This window comes from Equus caballus, chromosome 7 (genome assembly GCF_041296265.1).
Source record: "Equus caballus isolate H_3958 breed thoroughbred chromosome 7, TB-T2T, whole genome shotgun sequence".
Classification (NCBI taxonomy): Eukaryota; Metazoa; Chordata; class Mammalia; order Perissodactyla; family Equidae; genus Equus; species Equus caballus.
Genome location: NC_091690.1, coordinates 67,385,808 through 67,406,475, shown reverse-complemented (window position 1 = coordinate 67,406,475; position 20,668 = coordinate 67,385,808). Strand labels below are relative to the sequence as shown.

The 20,668-nt window shown below is 41.0% G+C and overlaps 1 protein-coding gene across 4 annotated transcripts in view; it reads right to left on the bottom strand.

The window, feature by feature from the left end:
* The window catches only part of TENM4 (teneurin transmembrane protein 4), a 2,707,421-nt gene that overhangs the window by 995,151 nt on the left and 1,691,602 nt on the right, over window positions 1–20,668 (bottom strand). For all 4 annotated transcript variants that reach the window (XM_070274304.1, XM_070274303.1, XM_070274305.1 and 1 more), the window contains one exon: window positions 7,184–7,243. The gene's annotated coding sequence lies outside the window, so the exon portion shown is untranslated. The remainder of the gene's footprint in view (window positions 1–7,183; window positions 7,244–20,668) is intronic.

Here is a 20,668-nt window from a genome sequence, read left to right as displayed (position 1 = left end):
ATTCAGTTTCTTAAGATATCATCTCATCTTAAATTGATCTATGGGTTCAACACAATCCTGATCAAAATCCCAGGAGGTTTTTTTTGGTGGAAATTCACATGTTGATTCTAAAATTTATATGTAAATGAAAGGATATCCAAAGTAGTCTTGAAAGAACAAAGTTGGAGGGCTAACATTATCTGATATCAAGACTCACTATAAAGCTTCAGTATTCAAGATAATGTGGCCCTGATATCATGATCAAGAAATAGATCAATGGAACACAATAGAGAGAAGGAAATAGACTCCCATTTATACAGTCATTTTATTTTTCCACAAAGGCACCAAGTCAATCCAATAGGAAAAAGAATTTCTTTTCTATTGTAGTAAAACACACAAAGTATTTACTATCCTAAGCATTTTTAAGTGGGAGTTCAGTGGCATTAAGTACATTCATATTGTTGTGCAACCATCACCACCGTCCATCTCCAGAACTCTTTTCATCTTGCAAAATGGGAACTCAGTACACATTAAACAATAACTCCTCCTTCTGTCTTCCCCCAGCCCCTGGCAACCATCATTCTACTTTCTGTCTCTAGGAGTTTGACTCCTTTAGTATGTCATATAAGTGGAATCATAGAGTATTTATTTTTTTGTAACTGGCTTATTTCACTTAGCACAATGTCCTCCAGGTTCGTCCACATTGTAGCATGTGTCAAGATTTCTTTCCTTTTGAAGGCTGAATGATATTCCATTGTGTATCGATACCACATTTTGCTTATACATTCATCCATTGACGAATAGTTAGGTTGCTTCCCCGTTTTAGCTATTGTGAACAATGCTGCTATAAAAATGGGTATACAAATATTCCTTTGAGATCTTTTTGCGTATATACCCAGAAGTGCAATTGCTGGATTATATCGTTAATTCTATTTTTAATTTTTTGAGGAACAGCCATATATCTCCCACAGTGGCTGCAGTATTTCATATTCCTATCAACAGTGAGCAAGCGTTCCAATTTGTCCCCATTCTCACCAACACTTATTATTTTCTGTTTTTTTGGTAGTATCGAGAAAGAAATTTTTTTTTTAGTTGTACCCATGGCTAAGATTTATTACAGTGGCGTAGTAAAGGATGTACAGCTGGAACATAAGGGTAAGACACAGGCGGCGTCTGGATGAATCCCCGTGAAGGTTCCCTCGTGCTCTCTCACTCCCACACACAGAGCACACTCCTCCCTCAGCAACGAAAATGCAGCGTGTATGTGATGTTCTTGCCCAGGAAAGCCCATTAGAGACTTGACACCCAAGGCTTTTATTCTGGGCTGGTCACATAGGCACCAGGAAGGAAAGATTTTTTTTTTTGAGGAAGATTAGCCCTGAGCTAACTACTGTCAGTCCTCCTCTTTTTGCTGAGGAAGACTGGCCCTGAGCTAACATCCGTGTCCATTTTCCTCTACTTTATAAGTGGGACGCCTACCACAGCATGGCTTGCCAAGCCATGCCATGTCCACACCCGGGATCAGAACCGGCAAACCATAGGCCGCCAAGAAACGGAACGTGCGAACCTAACCGCTGCACCACCACCAGGCCGGCCCCAGAAACATTTTTAACTAATGTGCTGGAATAACTAAACATCTGTGAAAAAACAAAAAACTCACTATGACCCTCCACCCCTACCTCTCACAAGACACAAAATTAATTTAGATAACTCATTTAGCTCTCTCTGAGTAGTCAAGTGCATCCCCATTAGGGAAGCAGAGGATCAGAGTAATGTAGTCACGCTGCAAGAACACACAAGGAAATGGCAATGTTAGACTTTGAGCCAGATCTGTCCATCTTCTACACCTGTGCTGTTTATTGATCTTCAATTTCCATCCTTGAGTTCTGCCTAATCATCTTTTTCATCCTTGAACCCCGAGAACCCAGCAGCGTGTGTATCTGGTAGACACCCTGTAAATATCTGTTGAAGATAGATGAATTGAACAGTCTCTAGGCCACCCTGCTTTCTGCCTGAGCACAACCCTCACCACAATATACAGCACACACCTAGTAGCCAACACGCTTCCTCAGCCTCCTCCTCTGTAAGGAGCTTGAGTTTCAAACCTCATGTTTAGAAATCACAAGAAAATTATGAGAGAGAAAAAAAATCATCATTAAAAGCCTGTACACTGGAGCAAAAGCAACTTCTACCAAGAGAGCTAGTGACATGTGAATTTAAAATAAAAGTAAAATATTTTAGCTCAAGATCAACATCAGTTTTCCTCTGATAGCATTTAAAGATTTTATTTTTTCCTTTTTCTCCCCAAAGCCCCCCAGTACATAGTTGTGTATTCTTCGTTGTGGGTTCTTCTAGTTGTGGCATGTGGGACGCTGCCTCAGCGTGGTCTGATGAGCAGTGCCATGTCCGCGCCCAGGATTCGAACTGATGAAACACTGGGCCGCCTGCAGCGGAGCGCGCGAACTTAACCACTCGGCCACGGGGCCAGCCCCTCCTCTGATAGCATTTAAAGACAGCTTAAAATATTCAATTTGCTTATCTTTAAAATTAAGGGGGGGCATTAAATTCTATCTAAGATGTATTACAATTAGTGGAGAGAGAGTGTCTGAAGGAGTCTGAGTAGGACTGGAAGATGAAATAGAGAAAAATGTGGAAGGGAGTAGGGAGAGAGGAAAGCTCACCTGGAGGAGAGACAGTAAGGGAATATTCTCATTAAACAGTACACTGGCTCAGTTTTAAAGTATCTACATGGGCTGGGTTTTGTCCTGGTGAGTTTTGCCTCCCCATGGGTTGGGAGCCTGATGCTCCTGGGGCGATCCTGGTTCCTAAGGATATGACGTTCTGCATTTAAGATCTAGCCTCAGCGCAGAGCAAAGCCTTTGCTAGCTGTGTAGCGGAGTGCCTGACATCTCTCAAAATAACATTGCCGAGCACTAAGGGAAACCCCAAAGGAAAAGAACAAGGAAAATAGGGAGACCAGAGCCACTGCAATATTAATAAAACACAGATTTCTGACTGCAAGAGCTAAGCGTGGGCCCCACAGGCTGGCGCACAGGGCCTCCTGCCTGCTTCCCTCTCTTCTCAGTTCCTGGTCTGTCTCTTTATTGCCACCTCCACTTCATTTCTTGCCACCTAGTTCTGCAAGAATCCTTGTCACCTTCCCAATTGAGCCCCCCAGAACCCCTTCTTCAGTTTCCTTGGGTAACTTATACCCAGTTTCCTGACCCTTCCACAATCCTCAGCCACCTGTGTTGATGGACGTAAGGACTTGACAGGCACTCGCTTAGTGGGACACATTTTATGATTTGATTGGGGTTCCTTCTCTATTCACAGAATTTATCAGTCAAACCTGGACACCATTTTTTTTCCTGCCGAGGACTATTCACCCTGAGCTAACATCTGTTGCCAGTCTTCCTTTTTGTGCTTGAGGAAGATTAGCACTGAGATAACATCTGTGAGAATCTTCCTCTCTGTTGTATGTGGGTCACCACCATAGCAGGGCTGATGAGTGGTGTAGGTCCACACCCAGGATCAGAACCTGTGAACGCGGGCTGCTGAAGTCGACTGCGCCAAATATAACCACTATGTCATGGGGTTGGCCCTGTAACCTGAACACTTTTGAGAGCTAAACAGAGCCCTAATAATAAGATAGAAAGATAAACAGATAAACACAAGGAGAGAGGCATATACATACAAGTATACGGGTAAGTGAGAAGGAGAAAGAAAATAGAGAGGAAGAGGCAGGATGAGAAAGAACAAGAGGGAGGTACTGCAGGTAATAGTCCTCCAGGTACTGAGTGAAGGCTCAGAGCTTAGGTCTTTCTTTGTGTTTATACAGGAGATACTTGTCTTTTGAAATGTTAATTGCTCTATTTCCTCAATTCTAAGAGGAAAGCTTTTTCATATTTTAATGATTCTGAAATCTGAACGTGTATTACAAGGATGCAGTGAGAACTTTCTAGCTCCTAGGAAGAAAGATAATTTGTGGCAGGGTTGTTATTGCCTGAACACGTATGAGCTTGGCAGGGTGTAGAAGGCAGATCTGTTCAGACCAACATCTCAGATGAGCTATCTGCCTTGGTAGCTCCACATTTTGAATTTTACATTGAATTTAAATATATACTAATTGCTCAAATGTCCCCAGAAAGGTTGTACTATGATGTCACACTCTAGCAAAAAGCTACACCATGCGGAGAATGATCTGCACGTTCCCGGCAGTGCAATTAAAGGCAGTGGAAATCACCAAATCTCTCTGAGCGATTCACAGAATTTTCAGATCTAATAGAGGCAGATGTTGACAAGTCAAGCTTCAAGAAGATCTACCACTTAGGTGCCTGTGGTCTATCTGTCCGAAGCTAAGGCTGACTTGTAAGAGAAAACTCTTGAGATAATTAGTTCAATTAAGGAAGAAAAAAAAGAAACTATGACTTTAACTACATAGCTAATGTAGATCAAACTGTAGTCTCCTTGCATTTGATGAAATCACACCGCCATTGGCAAATGTGTTAAAAAGAATGGGAGATGAAAACTAGGCTTACTCCATGGGAGATGAAAACTAGGCTTTCTCTATGTTGCACTGCATAACTGCTGATGGCCAAAGATTCCAAAGAATCCCAAGTGTTAAGAAGGTTTAGACTCAGATTTTGATGGTGACACTTAAAAAAAGCGGTGTGTATATGGGTAGATAAGTTAATGCTGTTGATTCGGTTTTTTAAAGTTAATTTGCACATTTATTTCCACTCCTTCTGTACCAATAACTGTCCCCAAACACTGTAATTGAATTAATGATCTATTTCATAATTGACTCTGCCTTACAGTTAAGGAAATTCGCTTGCCAGCTCCACAAACTGCCTTAAGCCTGGTCTTTGGAGGCTCCATCGTCAAATGCTAACTCAAGCTGCCTACCCTGGTGGGAATCATTAAAGACACAAGAGTAATAACTAGAGCACCATAATTTCCAGAATTGACAGAAATCTGACCAAGAACCAGGTTTAGCTCCGAGGTAAATAGCTTGTATTCTTGATAATGGTATTTTTTTAAAGAAGATACCAGTGGTTCAAGATGTCTGAAAAATATAATGAGCATGTGATAGCAATACCACTGCAGAATAATATATAATAATTTAATTTTGACAGCATTCACGCCACATTAATAAAGAAATTTAAAATATTAGCCAAATGTGAATTACTGAGTGGCTGTCAGAATAGTTAATGTTAAAGGTAAATGCCAGATGAGAAAAGATTTACTTGTTTTTAATCCTGCGTTAGTAAACTTTAGCTTAAAGTGAAATGAAGCATTCATTGACTGTGCTCTTTACACTATTTCTTTTAGATTTTAAGAGTCTCAGATGGTAAAGTTAGAATCCATTAGACCACTCAAAAACCTGAGAAAAAAGGCCAAAACACACCATCTAAAAGAGTAATCGTTCTCATGGTACTAACACTATTATCTTTCTCTTGTGTTTATAGAATATTTACAGAAATATTTTCATTAAGAGTATGGACAAGTCATTCTATCCAATTTGCCATAAAAGTAAAAACTGATTTCAAATGAGGTCAACATGCAGCTTTGTTACATGAATAATTGTACTGAAACATCTGATACTCTGTCCTGTGTTAATGTTAACAACCCAACTGCATTAAACAGCATCGTAGAGATGTAAATAATTTCCTACATGTGTGCTGAGGGACATAACAGAAATCTTCCTTGCAACTTATTTCAGATGGCATTTTGGGGTTTTAAGATGTGCACACCATGTTTTTCAAATGTAATTGAAATTCTAATTTTGTTTTTTATGATGTTAAAAAACGAAAAAACTTTTGAGTATACCGATGTTTTCAACAATGTGTTGACAATCCAAAAGTGATTACATTGTACTCGGATGGGAAAAATTGAAATGGAATTGGCTTAGAACCAAAAGTAAAAATAGTAAGGTATTTGTGTTGTGTGGTGATGGGACTGTGGGAAGGGACGGAGGAATATGTTCACAGATTGGTGGGGGGCATGTACTGACTTATTTTCCGAACCAAAAATCAAAGCACAAGGTCTGAGACTCCAGATATGTGAAAGGGAACAAGGATAGAAAATTATGCCTGCTCCAGAAAATCCAAAAGTTGTTGCTCCAGAAGTGCATCAAGAGGTACACGTGACAGAGGTGTTAACACAGGAGAAAGAAGACCACAAAAAGAAACCAATTATTGTAAAGTGAATTATATTTTTCAAACCTGTTTCTGTTTTCCCCATATTATTGCTGGTAGTACAGGCAAAATGTGTGAGTATTAAAAAAATGCGTTATGTTAACTGTGCCTTCCGAGTAGATTGATTCTTCCCAATCTGCATTTATGCATCAGGAAATATTTTGCACTAAAATCAAGACACAACTTCGTCTCCAGAATGAACTCTTTTTCTTTACAAAAACAAAAGACAAGCTTCTTATTACACACCTCTGGGTGCTGTACCTCCCAGTAAACAAAACTCCAAATCAACCTCCCTCAAAAACACACAAAAAAACCCCAGAACAATATTCCAGTCAATCATTTAAAAACAACAAAACATACTCTGAAGAAGAGATCAGGATGGATAACGGGTCTGAAAATATATTCCATTCTTCCACGGGAATGCAGTTTACATGAAGGTCAGAAATCTTTTCAGGAAGGTTTGAAATATTTTAATGTCTACCCTTTGATTTTTTTTTTTCAATCCGGGGCAAACTCTGTATCTTGTCATCAACATTTCCAAAACATATCAAACCAAAGCAGTGGTGGTAGCAAAGTTTCATTATTGAACATAAGGTACACTTCCCGTGTGAATAAATGATCACTCTTTGAAGAAGACAAAAAAGGAGTGTGTTATTAATTTTTCAGATATGTTTGTCACTTTGTAACAGAATTCCTTTGAACATAAAAATTCTCTAAAGGATTTAAATTTTATATATAGGCTTCACAAACATTTGGTTTATACACAACTCTAGCAATGAAATGGCCTAAAAGAAGTTTCCTTCTAAAGGCGTATGGAATACCTATATACCTAGCGGAGTATCCTAGCTACAAGCATGGACAGAACTCTGAAGACTTTGAGGGGAGGTGAGAGGATCATGAATACAAAATGACTCAAGCACTAAAAGTACTGATCCAGTCAAGCTCTTACCGTATCTTGGCTCATGACCAAAGGTGACAAACGAGAGTTAAAGAACTATGTAACTCACCAATGTAACCAGTTATTTGGGTAGGACACTTGACAAATCCAAGCTCTATCAATGACCGATCTGTAAAGAGAAAGAGGAAGAGAGCGTTATCTCTTTTGCAGAAGTGGAGACATTTGTGAGCAAGGAATATAGTTGAGCGCATTCTGATAGGACCCTATTGCAAGGCAGGCTTGGGTGTGGGATGGGAAGGGAAGGGAGAGTGTATGTTAGAACTGCATGCTTCTACTTCTTCAGCTACAATGCCATATGCCTATTGTACAGCTATCCCTTCTGGCCCGCACACTGAGGCCCGTTCCAGCCCTCAGCAAGAAGTGACCAGCAAGGTTTTGATGAAAACCTTCTAATGTACCATTAAATGCATTTTTACTGGCCTTTCTAAAATGCAGATCTCATCAAGTTACTTTGCTTAAAATAGCTTCTCACTTTGAGCATCAAGGCAAAACTCCTTACCAGGCTTTAAAGAGTTCTTCAGCACCTGACTCCAGCCTCCTTGCCTTCCTAATTTGCTGCCTCTTTCCCAGCCTCACCAACTCATTTGCATCTCTAGAAAGCCACCTGGTCACCCTAACCTATAGGCCTTTGAGTATGAGGACCCTTCTGCCTTGAAAAACGTGTGTCCCTACTTCCTAAAACCTCTTACCAGCCTGACCTCGTTCATGCTCAGGACTCATTCAGTTATCACCTTCTCTGTAAAGCCTCTCCTGACCACTCAGGCTGATTCAGGTGACACCTGCCATGTTCCTACGGCACCTTATTTCTGATTCTACTTTAGCTTGTAACAGGTTGGGCTGTGAAAATTTATCAAAGAATCCAATCTTTATTGTTTTGTATTGCTATGTATCTTATTTATTGCTGTATTGTCAGTAGTACCTAGTAGAGTTCCTGGCATATAAGAAATGTTCAATAAGTGTCTGATGCATAACTGAATAGACTGAGCGAATTAGCATATGACAGAACGAGTGAATAATTGAGTCACTATTTATCAAGCACTTATATACCAGCACTGAGCTAAATTCATTTCAGATATTTGCTCTTGGTTCTTCTTGCCTAGATTCTGCTTGTCTCGATTCTCTAAACCTATTCTGTTTTCAAGACTATTTCTTATTCAGCTTTCTAGCTTGGGTTCCTGGTGCCTAATTACCGAGTACTGGAGTTTGCCTGAGGAGATCTGTCTTAATGGACTTTCTTGAACTTGACTCTTAACTCCTGTGACCGCAGGAGTCTGCCAGAACTCTTCTTGGTTTTAGATGAGGCTTTCAACTCTTTTGTTCTAAGAGCTTTAAAGCTATAAAAGGCTAATAGGCTATTTAGTTTAGTTTAGCCATTTGGTTTAGTTTAAGAGGTTGGCAAACTATAGCCCATGGGCTAAATTCAGCCCACTGCCTGTTTTGAGAAATAAAGTTTTGTTGGCACATAGCCATCCCTTTTGTTTACGTCTTGTCTATGGCTGTTTTTGTGCTACAACCACAGAGTTGAGTATTTGGAGCAGAGACTGTAGGACCTGCGAAACCTACTAATATATTCACTATCTGGCCCTTTACATTAAAAGTTTGTCAACTCCTGGGGCTGGCCCCGTGGCCGAGTGGTTAAGTTCCCGCGCTCCACTGCAGGCGGCCCAGTGTTTCGTTGGTTCGAATCCCGGGCGCGGACATGGCACTGCTCATCAAACCACGCTGAGGCAGCGTCCCACATGCCACAACTAGAAGGACCCACAACGAAGAATATACAACCATGTACCGGGGGGCTTTGGGGAGAAAAAGGAAAAAATAAAATCTTCAAAAAAAATATGTTTGTCAACTCCTGATCTTGACCATCTTCTCATCTAAAGATGGCATCCCCCCCAACAACATTCCTGACGGGTAGTTATTCAGTCTTTTTCACTGAAGAGAAGTTCTTAACTCTTGAAGAAGGTCATTGGATTATTTATAGGAAGATCAAAAACAGAAAGATCTCCCTTATGTTAAATTAAATCTATATGCTACAAAGGCAGAGCAAGAAGGAAAATCTAAGATGGCAACTTTCTTTGGTCACTTGTATATTCAAATTTTAGACATTTTTCCTTTTACTTTTCTAGATTTTTTACATTTTTCTTTAATGAATGAATATTGCTTCTATAAATGGAAAAATTAGAAAATGTGAACACTTTTACTCATTTGTCCTAGATCTGTCTACTTATCTGAGCTCATTATGGAGGTGACAGAATCCTTTCTATGAATTTCTCTGTAAAGGGAGACTGTAAACTCAACAGAAGGGTGAACAGAAATTGTGGTAGCCCAAATAGGAATATCAGGAGAGACATCTTCTGAATAGTGTTGGTGGCTTTAGTGGGTGTAGACTAAGAAGATAATGAGGTTAAACAGGCCATTGAGAGTTACCCTATGAAGAAAGAGACATGTGATAGTCTTCTTGTGGAATTTCCTGCCTTTAATCTACTTTTCCCAGAGTTCTTGACACCACCGAACCTCATAGATGGAAGGGACCTTAAAGGTCTTTGTCCTCCCATGCCCAGCCCTTCAGATTCTTCTACATCCCTACCTCTTCAGACTCATCTGGCACATCTCCAATGATGGGGCACTTACTTTCTCCAGAGGCAGCACATCATACTCTTAGATTATACAAACTTCTTTGATCTCTTATGTTGAGACTGATCTTCTAGCACCTTCCATTCATTGGTCCTAATTCTTTCCCATGTGATCCTACAAATCAGTCTCCTTCCTTTTCTTCACAGCAACCCTAGAGATGTTTAAATCCTTGAGTTTCCTCTTCTACCAGTTGAACACTCCAATTCTTCAATCTGTTCCTCATGTGGCACTATCTCTGGTTCCCTCATCATCCTTTATGCCTTCTCTGAATATACTTCAGTAGGTCCCTGTTTCAAGTGTGGTTTGCCCTCAGACGGAGTGGCACCATCACCTTCCTACTTTAGATACTGTGTTTCTACTAAAGCACATGTGTCCAATGTGACATTAGGCTTGATTGTCACACTCTTGTTCACAGCCCTTCAATGTATGGTTATGTATAAGTTCCAGGTTTTTACATGGCTCTCAAAATCATAATTTTAGATCACTTTACTATAATCTCTATGGGAAAGACCATAAATTTATGTGATCATTTTTTAATATTGGATATTTAGGTTATTTCTGTACTTCTTCTATTATAAACACCACCACAATAAGATTTCTTTTTTTTCCCACATAAGTCTTTCTCATACTTAGAACTATTTTAAAGATTTGCTTCCTAGAAAATTATTCCTTATCAAAATTCTTTTTTGTTGAAAACTTGTAAGATAATAGAGTATAAGTAAATTTTAGAGATCACTGAAACCAATCACTCATTTTAAGTAAAGTCACTTGACTGAGAACAAACAGCAACTTAACAGGAAAACTCATGCACTAGACTTCAAACTAAAGTATGTTTTTATTGCTTCCCTCTTCTACCCCAGCGCCCCTCCAGAACTACCATCCACATCCATTTAATGAGGCATATAAAGTCCAGGTGAGTAATGTGTATACCTTACAAATAGACACAGTGATTAAAAAATAATAAAAAATAAAAAAGATCAAGAACCTCAAAAGAGCCACCCAAGTAGATATATTTTGAAAATATTTTCATTTCAATGATCTAGATTGCTCTAGGCAACAATCAGAAGGGTGTGAATTTTTGGAATATGAAGATTTCTGTACAGAGGATAATTATTTACAGCTCTTGGAATTGCTCACCTTTTTCAAGCTTGCCCATACAAGAAAGGTTTTTCCATTGCAAAAGTACATATATTTTTAAGATCATATTTTTCCTTTTTCTCCCAAAGCCCCCTGGTACATAGTTGTGTAGTTTTAGTTGTGCGTCCTTCTAGTTGTGGCATGTGGGACGCCTCCTCAGCATGGCCTGAGGAAGCAGAGCACGTGAACTTAACCACTCGGCCACAGGGCCGGCCCCAACAAACATGTAATCTTAATATGTATAACTTCTTGGATTATATACAGGGTTTGCCTCAAAAGCCTTAAAAAGACTTCTCCAAGCACTATGCCACTTTCCAAATCCTAGAAACTGAAAATGCTTACCCAGTGCTCCCTTGGAGCAAGACAAGTGCTATGTGCCAATGTGGCAAAGAACGTCCTCCAGCGCTATCTCTGATATGTCAGCTTCAAAAGTACTTTTCCTCATCTCTTTTTCTTCATTTCTTACTCTCCTTTTTGCACCAGTTAGGGGGTATAGTGAACAACAATTTCCCCTCGAGGTTTTTGCATCATTTAATTAGTAGATCTCCCATTTCCTTGAGTGCTAGGTACCACACTGGGGACACTAAGAATTCAGCCGTGAACAGATGGATGTGGTCCATGCCCTCATATGTCTCACCCTGCCAAGTCCCTTTGGTAGTTGCTGCAAATGATCACTATGATCTGCAAGTCTCTGATTCTGGCTTTGCCTTCCTTGTTGTCAGCAGACTGCTGAGCAAATGGATAATGTAATAAGGGGAAAGTAGCAGACTTCCATACAGTAGATCCCTGGCAGCCACTTGGAATAAGCATACTCCCTTCCTGGCCACAGGTGCTTGGACCCAGTGCTGCCATCTTCCTACTCAGAGTTCTTTCCCCAGAAGTGTGGAAGTCAGACCAAGAGAAGTAGTTTTTTTAGGTGGCTGGACTGTAATATGTACATTTGGGAGATGGAGATGACCATATCTTTTTCCATGTGGACCAGAGACCAAAGAAAGCCAGTCCTCAGAGGGAGAAGAATAAAGTGGCCATGTAGGGAAGGACAGAGATGAGAGGTGAAGAAAGTCCAGATAGTGTTCTGAGCTTCATCTGCATTTCTGACCTTGTTTTTCATGTGATAATTCTTTTTCTCTTATAATAAATTCCACTTTATTGCTTAAGCTACTTCAGGCTGGGTTCTCTATCAAGAGGCCTAACTGATATGCTGGGGGAGGGGGGGGAGTGGAAGGAAGGGAAAGTGAAACTCCACCTGGATTTGTTAATCCAGGTGCAATGGTCTCACAGGCAACAAGCTGCACAGTAGTTATCAGATGAAGGGAGTCATATGCCCGCACTTTATGTAAGTTAAAAGGAAACATGAAAATGAGAGAGAATCAAAACTCGGGACTGACAGAATTTGTGAGTTGGCACAAAGAGCCTTCTCAATCAGAGAGAAAGAGAAAGAGCCCTGGAGATGGAAATTAAAGACAAAATAGAGGTGAGATTTAGATATAATCATTCCAGATATAGGACTGAACACTGATCTTGCATTTGAAGTAATAAGACAGACTGTTTTAACAGGAAGACCAGAATTTAAACATAAAAATCATCCCTGACTCATTAAAATGGTCACCTAAAAAGAGACTCTTATTCCCATCGAGCTGTGTAAACCAATTCCGGAATGCTAGTTGTTCACCTCACATGGTACACAACTAAAGGGTACATTAGCCGGACGCTGGCCGGCTTCACAATTACTAGCTGTATGACATCAAGAACGTCCCTGAACCTCTATAGGCCTTAAGTTCTTTCATCTGAAAAATAAGGTGGTGTATATACAACTTAAAGGATTTCAGTGAGAATAAATGAGATACTGTAAGTAATATAGAACCTAGTATAAAATCTGTCGCTTAATACATGTTGGTTCTCCCTTTTTGGCTTTTGGCAATACACTTATGTTTTTGGTCAAGCCAAAAGGCATTTGGAAGAAAACCTAGTAAATATGGACAAGGTGAGAAATAATGTTTAAAATAAGGTGAGATTGTCTAACAAATATTTACTTAGCATCTAATTTTGCTCAATCCAGTGCCAAACTATCAGGTAATGAGGCATATCCACTTCTCTCATATTAACTTTACTGAGCATAAACTTTGATTTTCGTAATCTTAATCGCCATTCCAAATGAGAAACAACATTCAGTAGAACACAACTATTTCACAAAAACCGGGGTCAATGAATACTTATTCCAATGCCGCGTGTCCTGAAGCGGCTCAACAAATGAATAAACGAACAAGCCCTCCCCTAGCACACAGTGTTGTGGTTGTCTGGCTACCTTCCTGAAGGCCTAGATGGACTCTAAGCTTTGTAAGGTAGGCTGGCTGATCTGTCTCTGCCTGATTGAGTTCCCGATTCTGAGCATACTGCCTGGTACAAGTTAGGTTCTGCAGGAAGGAAGGAAAAATTAAAGAAGGAGAGAATAAAGAAGAAAAAGAAGGAAGGAAGAAATCTATAAAATATGGAGTGTGGGTCAAATAATCTGAAAAGTCTTTCTCTCATCAGCACCCTAACATTCTGTAAGTCTATCTCTAGAAGATGTATAGTGGCAGAGGACCTCTTGGACTTCTATCCTGATGTGCCTACAGGGACAATGACACAGAGAGCCTCGTGCTTTTTAGAACCCATAAGGCAAGAGACAAAACTTCTCCACAGGCAGTTAAATTCACATAGAAGTCCTAGTTGTGAGTTGAAGCAGGAAGAACAAGGAACCAACTGCAGAGGTCCGGCTCTACTTGGGAAGGAGAAGTTACATGAGAGTACTTGAGAGGGACCAGCAGCCTGGTCTTAAGACTGTAGAGAGGGAACATTAAATGTTGGGAGGTGACATTTCAGATGAGAGAACAGATGAGTATGAGCTGGCCAGCTGAAGACCAGGGAAAAGGAAATTCCAAAGAGAGGGAACAACATATGCAAATATCTGACAATTAGAGGGAATATAGTATATTTGGGGAAGTCACAAGGGGTTCTGTATGGCTGTGACGTGGGCAAAGAGGGGGAAGGCAAGAAGTGAGGCTGGTCTCGAAGGGGTCAGGTCTTAAAGTGCTCTGTAAACCATGCTAATGGGTGTGTGCTTTCTCTGTAGAGCAGCAGAAACCAGTGAAGGGAGCCAGGAGATCAGCTAGAGGCTGCTGAAGGGGTTCGAGTGGGAGATGATGGTGGTCTGATCTAGGGTAATGGCTCTAGGAACAGAGAGCAGTGGACAGATTAAGAGATAATGAGCAAGTAAGAATTTTAAGTCTCTCTCTGTTTTACAGATGGTTCAGGTCATATTTTCTCTGTGGTTTGGATCCCTCATTAAAGGACTGGATATAGACTAAGTGCGTAACAAAAGAGTCATAATCACGACATTGGTGCTAACATATTGTCATCACTTTTGAATGTTGATCAGGATCTGGCCTTTAGCTATGGTGTGATATTACCCAGATACCACATGTAGCCTGGGGGATAGTCTTTATTTTTAGCTTGTCAACACCCAAGGTCAGAGACTCCATCTGCTTCACTTCCATGAAGCTATAAAACCACAGCACAACTGATGTAACACAATAGAGCAAAGAGTGACCCCAATTTTCCCTTTGGTCGGAAGGCCCTGAGGTCAGCTCTTCTCAGGGCTCTCAGGGATCAAGCTATAACAGAGTGGGGGACCTCTGCACTTTGGCACCACCTCTGCCACATGCATGCCACAGTTAAATGTGCAATTTTAAGAGACACAAAATTGAGTTCAGAAAGTGGTTGCTGAGGCTGTGGGTATTTGATCATTGCTACCTGGAGTCTGTGCGCGATAGCTGTGCATAGTCTTTGATTGCAGCCCAGTCTATATGATCTTGCAGCCCCAGGGTTGTGGATTCCTGTCTTTTCTCCAGCTCCTCAAGGTATGGATACATACATTAACTTTTGTTTTATTCCTTGTGTATTCCCCCTACTCTCCATAGAATGTAAGCTGCAGGGGATGAGGAATTTTTGTCTGTTTTATTACTGTATCCCAAATACTTAGGACTCTACCTGGCACAGAGTGGGTGCTCCATTAATATTTATTGACTAATCAAATTAGCTGAATGAGCTTGGGGAAATTATTTGAGATCAAGCATCAGGTTTATTCACATTTCAAATGAGACTAATCATACGTGTCTTACACCTCTTTCAGGGCCCTTTGGAAGCTAAAATAACAAATGAAATGCCCCTACTTGGATTTTCAACTGCCATCTTTTGTATTTTAGTTAGTTTACAGTGCCCTTCTGTCTAGCTGGCTACCCAGCCATCCACCCATCCCTTTAGTTTAGTACCTACTATGTACCTTCTAGAGCATCTATCACTATCCCATACCAAGGATTGTACTAGATGCTACATTCAGCACCCCTGATGCTTACATCAATACTGCAGTGTGATTATCTGTATCTTCTTTTTGTTAATGAGGAAGCTGAGGCCAAGCAAGTTCACACAGATGGAAAGTGGCAGAGCAGGAATTCACATTCCAGGTCTGTCTAATTGGCTTTTGACTCCTGGCTCTTCCATTTCCTCTCTATAGTTTTCTTATTGGTGAAATAGACTAAAATTCCTACTTCACAGGATACTATGGGTGTGCCTGGCATATACGCAGTAAATTATGTGAGCACTCACGTAGCACCTCACTATTGCTGCTGTTACAGGTTCTCCCACAGGGCTCCCCCAGTGAGGATCCTCATGGAAAATCACACTCAGTGCCGTTTGTAGGATTACCTCCATGTCATTCACTATTTAGGGCTGTTTCAGCAAGAAAACCACAGATGATGTTGCCCATTCCTGCTGATTGCTAGTGTATGGTGACACCCAGGTGTCCTGTCTCTGAGCTTCAGAGAGCCTTACCCAGGTCTGTTCAGTCCCCTCTCCTGGGTAAACTCTCACTCCTGATTTCAGACACAGGCCCTCTCTAGGGACGCTCCAGATGCTTCTATAAGGCCTCTCATCAGTCCCTTCCTACTTAATTCCCTTTTCGTAGAGTCCTTTCAGTAAACAAAATAAAATTTGATAGGAATAAAGTATCGCCCTATGCGTTGTTTTATAGAAACAATATTAAATACTAAAAAGAGTACAGCTATTTCATTTCCCCCCTATTAAATGTGGCCTTTTGGGGTGGTTTCTTACAATTTTGGGTGTCAGGGCCCTATCTGGTTATGTAGAGAGGCCTTTCGGTACAGTGGAAAGACAAACACAGGCCCCAATCCAAACTCAGCTCCCTTTTTTATTTTTTATTTTTTGCTGAGGAATATTCAGTCTGAGCTAACGTCTGTGCCAATCTTCCTCATTTTTTGTATATGAGTCACCGCCACAGCATGGCCACTGATGAGGGGTGTAGGTCCGCACCGGGAAGCAAATCTGGGCTGACGAAGTGGAATGTGCTGAACTTAACTACTAGGCCATGGGTCTGACCCCCCTCAGCTCCCTTTTTAAAATTAGCCTGCAGTCTGACTGTGTCTTGGCCATGTAGTAATGCCACCTTGGCAACTGATTCTTTTTGCTTCTGTTTCATCATTGCAAGGAGGAGAAGAATGCTGTTTGAGCATTATAGTGGCTACTTCCATCCTCAGATCACAGGGAAGTAGAGAGCTGAGAAATAACAGTTACTGAATGTCTGCAGGGAGCCAGGCAGAGGACCAGGTGCTTCACATGTATGGTATGTTGTTAACTTTTCACAGCTCTCCAAGGCACGCCTCCCTATTTTTTAGATGTAGAACTTGAGATTCAGAGACATTATACGATTTGGCCACATCACACAGGATTGCAGCTGGTATCCGAACCCAAGTCTCTCTGACTCCAAAGCCACTGCTCCTTCCACCCCACCCCCATAATTAGCACTGCCCACTTTCACTTCTTCTCTCCCATATACTATTTGTGTGTATGCCTTTTAGCCTCCTTTGAAAGTGAAAATAACATCTTCTGTCTTTTCTTCTCTTTATTTTTATCATGTCCTCTAGGACTGAGTGCAATATGAACGCTTAATACATGCTTCTCTTAAAACATGTGAGCACACTCTGTTTTATTTATTAACTATTAACGCCATACCTCAGACATGGGAATCAGACTTACTCATCTTGTCTCTTTTCTGTTAGCTTTTTTGTGGCTATCTGTGCTCAGAACTTGTCTTGCAGATTTGCCCTTGAAAAAAAATGAAACTCTTTATTCTTTTAGTTTTGAGAGTGCACTAAAAATTCCCAAACTAATAATGCTTTGATTTTTTCTTCCTTGCCTCTTTTGAACTTCTATTACTTATATAAAAATGGCAAATTGTCTTTTTTATTTCTTCAAATTACTTTTTTTTTTCTTTTTTGGCTGAGGAAGATTCACCCTGAGCTAACATCTGCTGCCAATCTTCCTCTTTTTTTTTGCTTGAGGAAGATTATCCCACAGATGAGCTAACATCTGTGTCAATCTTCTTCTATTTTATATGTGGGACCCTACCACAGCATGGCTGATGACCGGTGTAGATCCACCCCCCGGATCCAAACCTGTGAACCCAGGCCACCAAAGAAGAATGCGCCAAACTCAACCACTATGCCATGGGGCTTGCCCCTCAGATTACTTTTGTTAAAATACTTCTGTGCTGCCAAATTTGAACCTGAAGCCAATGCTCATATCCAAGTCACAAATAACAATGAGGAATACGTTTGGGTTCTTTCCCATACTCTCTAATGCCTGAGTCCAACTTTCTTCCATGTTAAAACCATACTTCTGTTAACATTTAAAGAGACTGAGATAAAAGTATTTCTTTCTGACTATTGCATCTGGAAAGAGTTGACCTTACCTCTATTTATGTGGATTCCAATGGAAGCCAAAGAAAAAATAAAGACAAGCAAGAATGTGGCTGTACTCATAAGGATAAACAAGACTGCACTGTATTCTGTTGATGTGCATGGCCCTGGAAAAACCAGTGGCATTGGTCACAGTGCAATGCTTCAGTTACTTAAAGCTCCCGCCTCAAAACAGAAATAATCCTCAAGAAACAGAAATATGGACTGGAGACAACATGGTGACCTCAAGGAGATAATCAAGCTATGACGATAGTGGATGGAGTTTTTTGACAGCAGAAATAAATAATCTCATCTCACCATGGTTCATTCTTTTTATTCTACGCTGGCAGGGCACATGTGTGGGGAGTCCCAATTTCTTGGAGAGCACTACCTCTTCCAACTTTGGAAGGCAATGGAGGAACTATGGTTGGGTTCAAAGAGGGAAAATGGAACACCTACTCCTGCCTCTACTATAGGTTGTATATTGAAGACATTGGATGGCCTTATTATCCCCTCCGTAGAAGATCTTACCAAGACTGCCTGGATGGTATGTGAGATAGGGCCTGAGGCTAAAACCTCAGGGATGGGAGGAAGTGTGTGGTTTCTTTAGGCACATACAGGAACCAAGCATGGCTGCAGAAGGTGGCTGGAAAGGGATGTATCTTGCCTATCCCTTCTTTGGAGACTACAACTAACAACTTGATTTCATTGACTTAATTTCTTCATCTATAGCAAAGACATAGGTATTGCTGTTTTATGATAAATGAATTGGGACAGATGACAGATGTGAAATTGCTTTGATAAAGGTATATGGATCTGGAGTCAAATTGTTAGGGTTTGAATCCTAGCTCCACCATTTTCAAGCTCCACCATTTACTAGTGTGGACTTGGACATGTTACTTAGTCTCTGTGCTTTGGTTTGCTTGCCTGTCAAACGATTATGGAGTTGTGAGAATTAAACAAGTTAATAGACATAAAGCACTTAGAAATCTGTTTGATACAGGAAACATGCAGCAATATTATCATCATGTAAGTCCAGGCTAGTTGAACAGAATGTCCTAAGCTAGTGGTGCCAGTGACCCAGGGATATTCAAGACTTACGTGGGGTAATAAAGAATTTTCTATGCTTATTAGAAACATGAGTTCCAAATTTATTTATTCTTTCAACAAACATTTTTATGAGTATCAAGTATGCCAGGCACTGAATTAGATACTGAAGATCCAGAGACTTATGAAACATAGCCTCTGTCCACAAGGGATTCTGAGTCTAGGGGGAGAGACAGACAGGAAAATCAGAATTCTGATACGGAGTGGGGATTCCTGGCTATGGGAACATAGTGGAGAAAGCGCCTGTCAACCTCTTCAGGGTCTGGAAAGGTTTCAGAGAAGAGAAAATGATAGGCAATGACCTGAAGGAGTTCCTGAGGAGACAGGCTTCCAGGCAGAAGGGAATTTCAGGTGCAAAGACCTAGATGGGAGAAAAAGCATGGGGGTGTGTGTGTGTGTGTGTGTGAGTGAGAGAGAGAGAGAGAGAGAGAAGGAGGAGGAGGTGGAGAAAGAGGAAGAAAAGAGGGGGAAGGGGAAGAGGAAGAGATCCCCAGTGGTCATCACAGCTACTAACGCCATGGCTTTTGAAGCTCTCATTCTGCTTCCCTTGACATCCATAAGACACACCTCTGCATGTATCCTCGTTTTTCATCTCTTTCCATCCTGCTCCATATTACTCACACTGAGCTCCATCCAGACTCTGGAGCACTGATTGAGTCTCCTGGCGCAGGGTCTTTGCATACCAGTTGTACTCTCTGCTTGCAACACCCTCCTTCCCTTCTGTCTTTGCAGTGAGTTCATTTCCGCCCATCCTGCCAATGTCTCTTAGATATCAGTTCCTTTCAGGAACAGGAACCCTTCCTCTGTGCTTCCCCCACCTACCCTAGCATTTGTCTTTGAACTTTACTGCTCTGTCCTCAGCCCCAAGCATGGGATCTGGCACGAGGTAGATGCTGAGTATTTGTTCAGTGAATACACTGAAGGAACAAGGGATTCTCCTCACAGACATCCTCCACTATTTCCCCTTCCTAACTGACCAGATGCTTTATGATCACCAAGCTTTATTCTCCTTGATGTCACTCCCTCGTCTTGCCACTTGTACTCTCTTTCCTGGATCACTGCCAGAACCTGGTCTCCAAAAGCATCTCTGCTATTGGATCTTCTAAGTCCCCATTTAGAATCATTCTGTGGCTCCCTGTTGCCCCGATTAATATCCAGCATCCTTGGTTAGCAGTCAAAGCACTTCCCATTGTGATACATAGGCCTCCATGTCTGTTCTATGAGACTCTGAGGTCTTCAAGCACTTATTCTAGATGCCTTGATGTCCAATGTCCAGCAGAGCATCTGGAACACAGTTTGTGTTCAGTGAATGTCTGTGTAAAGAATAAGTCAGAGTCATCTGAATCAAGTATAGAAAAATATTGTTTTGTGTATTTGAAAAATATAGGCTAAAAAGCTCTTGAACAGGGAGCTTAGTTTTAAGCGAAATGCCCCAACAAAGAAAGAGAGTTAAATTCAGCACAGCTGACTGCTTAATAACGCCCTTCGAGGATATAAATGAAATTAACTTCTCCTGTCACGTTTACTAACAGGGCTGGCGAGCAGACGCTCATGGAAGCTGTCCTTCACGGTTACAGAGAAAACTCCAGCAACAGAAACCACCCACAGCCAAACCCAAGGTATGCTGAACTCCTAAAGTTTATTCCTTACTGACCAGCTGGAATTTGCGACTTTTTCTTTGGGAGTATAACTTTTCTTTCCTTTATTTCTTTCTCCTGCGCTATGGCCTACCCTTCAATGTTTTTGCAAAGACATGCTCTTGGCAAGTGGCTTAACTTTTCCGAAAATCATTTTCTTCTTCTGAAAATCATCACTTCTCAAACTCTTCCTGAGACAAGTAACAGCACTGCTGTTATTAGGGGTAGTAG